Here is a 7,514-nt window from a genome sequence, read left to right on the forward strand (position 1 = left end):
AGAAGGATATATAACCTTGATCAAGATTCCTGCTGACTCTTGGTATTACTGATGAAATTTTCTTCTAAGCATTCATCCAGTTGTAAGTTATACACAATTCCAATGAACCCTCACTAGGAAGGCTGTTGCTTTGTGGTTTACAATGTACATCAGGGTAGTCAATAGGCAGACTGCGGGCCAAATCCGCTTTTGAACAGACCCTAAAATCTTTTTATTTACTTATTATCATTATTCTTTTTTTTTTCCTGGACCTTGACTGTACCTTTCCCAAGAAATTTGGACCTTAACAAAAAATAATTGACTACCCCTGAATTTGATGCGCAGAGTGTCAAGAATGTATATATCATCATTTGTACTGTGAAGGTTCTCTTCAATTCAACACTAGAGAAGCTAGCAGTTTCTTTGATATCAGTAGTATCCTCAGTTTGTCAGTGCTGCTGGATTTATGGTAATGGTAAATTGAAAATGGCATTAAAGTCATGAGTTGGCTTTTATATGGCCCATACTGCGGTTTCATAAACTCAGTGTTCTGCTTGTGAACATGATCTCTGGATCTGGATATGTGCTCTCACTGGATGCTGTATGTTAAATTTACTAGTAAACAGACATTCCTCGAAAGGGTGTGGAGGGGAGTTAATTGCAGCCCTTTTATGTGGATTTAAAGAGGAGTCTCTATCGAACGGACCAAGCAAGAGGCCCAGGCAGAGCAACAGGCTACAGAAGCAAAGGTGCAAGATTTCCAAGCAGATCTTCCCAGTTTGGTGCTAGCTGGTTTGCCACTCAGTCCAACACAGCTCTTCTTACAGACTCCAACTTTCCAGTGCTCAGTGAACAAGCAAGCAAGGGGAGAACTCGATATGCACAAGCTTCCCACCATCACATATTTCCAGCAGAATGGGGTGGGGTATGAATATCCTGCTGTATTATATTTCTAACATTGAATTTTGGGTGCACCAGTGTGTGAAGGCGATATAATTATAGCAGTCCAATGACGCTGTACATTTTCAAAGGAGCCAGGCTCCACTTTGTGATCAAGGGAGCTTAAAAATCAAATGGCCTGGTAACTCAATTTTAAATTTGCAATATTCAGTCAAGGTCAGTATTTAGTGGTAGGCATTCCCTATGCTGACTCTCCATCTGATGTTATCTCAGATATTTTTGTGTTGATGTATATGATGAATATATTGGGTTTGTGTATCCTAATTGAAGGCAAAATCTGTGTGAAGTATTCACTTGGGTGTCTAGCACAAATGTACTGAACCTATTTGTAATTCAGATCTAAAAACATTGGTATAAACAGGCCCAATATTTGCTTCAGCACAGTTGCAGCCACCACGCCACTGGTAAATTTGGCCCATCATCTCTGCCACATTACACTGTAATGAGGCAATAATCACTAAATGATGATAGCTCAATTAACCATGAGGGTTATGAGTGTATTAGAAATTTTTCAGTGACTTAGATTACTGTCCTGTGGCTTAAATTGCTAAATGACAGTAAGGAATGACTTGCTAGAGAGTTGTTTTATTGTTCTTTTTAAATAAATAGCTAGTCCCTTTAAGCCACAAGCAAAGCCTCCCAATTTACATCTGCATGAGATAGGCAGTACTGTGATGTCAACAACGGCAAATACAATGGGCTAGATCCTCAGCTGGTAAAGTTCATGATGCTATGTTGATTTATATCAGGTTAGGATCTCATCCCATTACAAGAATAAACCCAGTATAAATCGGTGCTGTAAGGAGGGGAAAATAGTGATTGCCTTGAAAACTACTTAGTTCCTATCATCCGATACACACAAACATTTTGTCTTCAAAGGGAAATTTACATCTTGAATATCTTTGACCATGTAATAATAATATTTAGCTCTTTCCTACTGCTGTTCATCTGCAATTCTCAAAGCATTTTACAAAGGGATGTGAGGTCATGATGCCCTTTTTTACAGAGGGGGAAACTGAGGCACAGAGAGGCACAGTCACACAGCTAGGCATCTTGATTCTCAGTCCAGTGCCTTATACACTGACCACACTGTCTCTTTCAATTATATTTACAAACTTTCCTGATGAGACTTTATTGCTAGAATCTTATTGGAAATTGTGTGGTTTAGACAAGACAACAACTCTCTGGAATGGGTTTCAGAGTGGTAGCTGTGTTAATCTGTATCAGCAAAAAGAACGAGGAGGACAACAAATGTATTTGAGCATAAGCTTTTGTGGGCTAAAACCCACTTCATCAGATACATGCAGTGGAAAATACAGGAGGAAGAGATATATATACACAGAGAACATGAAACAATGGGTGTTGCCATACACACCATAGTAAGAGTGATCAAAACACCCATTGTTTTAGCCCACGAAAGCTTATGCTCAAATAAATTTGTTAGTCTCTAAGGTGCCACAAGTCCTCCTCGTTCTTTCTCTAGAGATGGGGTACCTGGATTTCAGAAGAGCGCATACCAGTGTAGATACATGGATATGCAGTATTGCTCACCTATGGGCAGAATGACCAAATCTAGATGCCGGACCCTAACAGTTTGTTGCTGGACATATATCTTTCATGTTATATTTTATTTAAGTGCATTTTTCCAAGAGCAAGGCAATGGCTGTTGTCCCCACACAGCATTTATATTCTATGGGATAGATTATGATGCCCTTACTCACACTGCATAATACCTTGCACCACAACTAGTGTTGTGAGTAAGGTTTTTGCAATCTGGCCCCTCTTGAGCAAGCGAGTCATTTCTAGAAGCACTAAGCATCTGGAGCATTGTTTCTGGCTTTGTGAAAATCTGTACACATTCTCGTATGTTTTCATCAAATCTTTCAAACTGGTTGTGTAATTTCCTCATGCACCATCCATCTGGCTCTTGTCAATAACACTAAACCTTGAAAGATTGTCTTTCATTTTTATTTGAGACATTAATCAGAAACACAAATATTTGTCCAAGTGCACCAGCCTAATATACCTGCCTTTTATGTTTGATCACATTTTTTGGCTACATCACGAGCTTGGCTGGTAAATTCTGAGCATCCCAGACAGTTTCTGATCGCTGCACCTATAGTAATACGATGCAAAAATTATTTAAATACACTGCATAAGCCCTGCTGTAGCCTTCTGTTAAAAAGGGCTTAATACATGAGAGAGAACTAGATTTAGCATTCTTATATATTAGGATAGTTGATGGCATGAAACAAATAAAATACATCAATAGCAAATGTATTCTCCTCTGTTTCCACTTTAAGCTTCTGTTGATCTAATACACTCTGCTTTTAGGCTGTTATATCTTGGCTCCTCAGATCCATTAAAATCACCTGAAGGGAAATTTTTAGGCACAAAAATTCAAAGGAGTCATACAAATTTACACCAGTTTGGGAACTGGCTAATTAAAGTAAAAAAAATGGGGAATCCTTGTGGCACCTTAGAGACTAACAAATTTATTTGGGCATAAGCTTTTGTGGGCTACAATCCACTTCATCAGATGCATGGAGAGGAAAATACAGTAGAGAGGTACAAATACACAGCATGTGAAAATATGGGAGTTGCCTTACCAGGCACCTATTTAACAACAGCACAGGACAGTGGTGGCACTAACTTCCGGATAGTATTAGGAGAAACTCTGCACAAGTCACCACACCTCATGAGCATCAGCAAAACAAGTTCCCTTTCAAGACAAAGTTGCCTGCGTGGCTCTGAGATGCAGGTTTATTTTACAGTGTGCTCTGTGGATTACACAAGGCAAGCATACAGATTGCAAGGGAGGCAACAAGATTAAACTAAAAGAACAAACACTGGCTTAAACTCTGCTTCATTTGGTTTGGACTGGTGCAACTGAGAGCTGAAGTGTATAGTGTACAATGTAGGCAATACCAGAACACCCTATTGATTAAGGCTGGAATTCTCAAGGATCCTAAGGGAGCTGAAATTAATGGGGAGTTGGGGGCCTAATTCCCTTTGGCTTGTTCAGAAATCCCAGCCAAGAGCAATAATATTTCTCTGCGGGTTTCCTTTCACTTTGTCACAGGGTGGCTGGCTGCTGTAAATTAAATAGATCCAGCTTCCCTGTGCCAGAACAGATGCTCCCAGGCTGGCTAGTTAAGAGGGCAGCGCAACACTTGGGGCTATAAAGGCTCAGGGAGAATCTAAGAGGAAGAAAGACCTGGTGAGTCGAGGTTGGCGGAGTCAGTCAGGAAAATGCAGGTGAGAACTGCCAAGTGCTTCCTGAAGGGGGCTGAAGGCAGGAGGAGCATCGGAGGGAGGTGCTGGCTGGTTCTAAGCTGGAGAGCCAAAGCTGAGGGATGAAAGCAGGGGAACAGCAGTGGTGCTCACCCATTGATGTCTCCACTCTGCAGAGCTGGACCCAGGGGAACAGTGAGAAGGCTGGGGGAGCAAGCAGGGCTCCCTGGGTGAGGATGCTCTCCCAGCAGAGAGACTGTGGAAGTTTCCAGTGGGAAAAGCAGGGTTGCACTTCAGTGGAAGAGGCTGGGTTAGCTGTCCTGGAAGAGGGACTAAAAAGGACTGACAAGAAGCCTAGGCGTGGTGGAAGATGCCAAAATGTGGTATGTGTTACGCTAAAGGCCAAGAGAATGTGTGATTTTTTTTTTAAGAACTATATGCACTGATTGTGATAAAGGGACTTTGTGGGACTTATGTTTTGGACTATTTGTGTTACATTTTGTAATAAACAGACCCCCAGAGGGGTATTATTCAACCAAGAGAGCCTAGCATGGAGTCCCTGGTTTACCTGAGTGGACAAACTGTGATGGGTACACATGTTGTACCATGGCCTGCCACAAGAGGGCACTCTAGTCAGGATGACTTTATGAAACATCCATATATATTTGGGAACAAATCTTCCCATGCCCTCTACTTTTCCATGCCAACCTTTTGCAAGTGCAACTGATTAAGACCACAGAAATGGGCATGATCCTGTTTTATGCACAGAGATCCGTTTGTCCAAAGTTCACTGTCTGTGGCTACAGAATGGATGTGCTCCTATTTATTACAGGTGCATTCAACTCTTCTCACAAACATGAGCATGTGAAAACAGAGACTGGGGCTGAAAACATAGTAACTGAAGGTCTTTGTTTCCCTCGCTCTTTTCAGGATATCTTCTATCTTCACATATGCATAGCCTAGGAAGTGTGCCAATGTGCCTAGAGACAGGATCTCACGAAACTTACTGCTCCAAACAGGGTTCCTTTTCAGAGTAGAAAATTATTTGATCAGGTGAGAAACACCATTTTCACCATTTACTCTAGCACTCAGTTTTTGGTTTGGGCAAATGGCCAGTCCTCAGGTTAAAGGCATTCCTAGCACAACAGGACATTGCTGAAGATGTCTGGCACTCAAGCACAGAAATTGTGAAGAACAGGCTCGAGAAGAAGCCATGAGAGGGCACAGGACACGCTCCAGAGAGGTGCTGAGTGCCTGCCACTCCACTGACTTTGTCACTTAGGCCTAGAATTTGTTTCATCTGCACAAGCAGCATTTTCAAAGTAATTCTGACGATTTAAGTGCTGACAACGTGCTCGGCCCTGTCTGCAGACGGCACGTAGTACAGATGGGCTTGATGCTGATAGACTAACCATTTCATAATGTTTGAAAGGGCAGCTACCAAGAATCTGTTGGCTTCCTGTTTACGTGTCAATGTGTGCCTTTTGTTAGTTTTCTGTTGAACTTTATAGATGTTGTGCTAAATGCTTTTCCGTATGAAGTCACTTAGTGTTTGAATTTGGCACACCGATAGCACTGCAGCGCACAAAAGCTATAATCCTGATGCATAACATCCGAGGTCGCATTGATTGCAGAAGCAATGAATTATCTGAATGCACATGATCGCTTGTAAGTCTGACTAGTTGTGCATGCAAAAAGATAATTTGCACGTGCAGTTATCAATTGCATATGCAAAAGTAAGCAGCCTATTTGGATGCCGCAGAAGGTAACTAACCTCTTCAAAATCAGTCTCTCGTGACCTCACAGTTTACAAACTCTTGTAATTGTAATTAAGGAAGACCAGATGAGCCTGAGCTGCCATATCCTGCACCTTGTTCAGTCTGAGCCTGATCTGCCATTATTCTGCACCCGTTTAATCAATTACAGCAGTGCAAAAAGAATGCAAATACAAAGTTTTACACCCATTTTGCAGTACTGTAACTAACTGTACAAGGTAATGGAGAATCAGGCCCTCATGTTTGACCTCTGGTTAAATACTATGAAACAGAGTTCTGCACATCAAATCTCACACACCATTAAAGCAGTTCTAATTACACCTCCCCCCCCCCCCCAAAAAAGGAAGAAAATCCACATTTTAAATTAAATCTCCGAGTAGTTTGCCTAATTAGGTAGTTTGGATGTTCCCTTATCCATAAGTTGTTAGTATTTGCTTATACTTCCACTGATATTAATTACACTTCTTACATATATTAAGACACAGGTCTTGCAAACTGAGAAGCTTATAACCAAAGATGAGTTCAACAAACATAGGACGCTAAGGGAATGAATATTAAAAAAGGGAAGGCCAGAGGGAGGATGGAGTTCATAGTACCAGATATTAGAACATCTATGGTAACAAAGGATGTATCATAATTTAGTTCCATGTGGGGGGTTGTTTGTCTGGGAAAAGGTGAGATTTTAAAAAGGGAATGGAAGGCAAGGGACTTGCGTAACAAAACACAGATCGAGCCACCACCTCTTGAAAAAGTTCTTTCATTGTATTTTGATTTTTGAGTCTTTCTGGCCCTGTCCCACCTGAGCTCCAAAGAGCAAAGACTCAAATGTGATTTGTATCAGTGTGATAGCTCCCTAACCCCCTTCTCAGAACATATGGTCCTGGGAACAAAAATATGCCAGTTATCGGAGAACAGCAGCAGCAACAGGAGACGAGTTCTTCAGCCCACTCTTACAGGAGTGGTTCCACTTGGCCAAATTCAGCTCTGATGTAAGTAGAAGTAGCTTCACTGTGGTTACTGGAGCTCTATCTCTTAGCTGCCAAGCAGAAGAGGTCTTTGGCTCTCACAGAAAGGAATTTATTGTTTCATGCTTTGATAAGAAATGCTTACAGAATGTGTGACGTTCCCCTCTGGTGTTGTCTGGACCAGTGATCTGCTAGACCACTCCAATCCTTGACTCTGGGAGCCAGACCTACCCTGCTCTGCTGTGAGAGCCCCCATGCCTGGGCTGTTCACGCACAGCCTCTGGCATATAAGATGCTCCTTGGATTGTGCAGCTGAATGACACTAGCCAATATCTTTGGTTCCAGAAACTGGGCCGGCTCTACGTTTTTTGCCGCCCCCAAGCAGCAAAAAAAAAAAAGAAAAAGCCCTGCCGAATACGCCGCTGCTGGAGAGAACAGGACCATCGGAGGGAGCTGCCGCCGAATTGCCACCCACGGCGAGACCTGAGTCAGAAGAGTTGCCACTGAATTACCACCGCGAGAAACAACGGAGAGGGGCTGCTACCGAATTGCCAGCAGGGCTGCTGCCGGAGTGCCGTCCCTTCAGCAGTGCCGCCCCAGG

This window comes from Lepidochelys kempii, chromosome 7, assembly GCF_965140285.1.
Source record: "Lepidochelys kempii isolate rLepKem1 chromosome 7, rLepKem1.hap1, whole genome shotgun sequence".
NCBI lineage: Eukaryota > Metazoa > Chordata > Testudines > Cheloniidae > Lepidochelys > Lepidochelys kempii.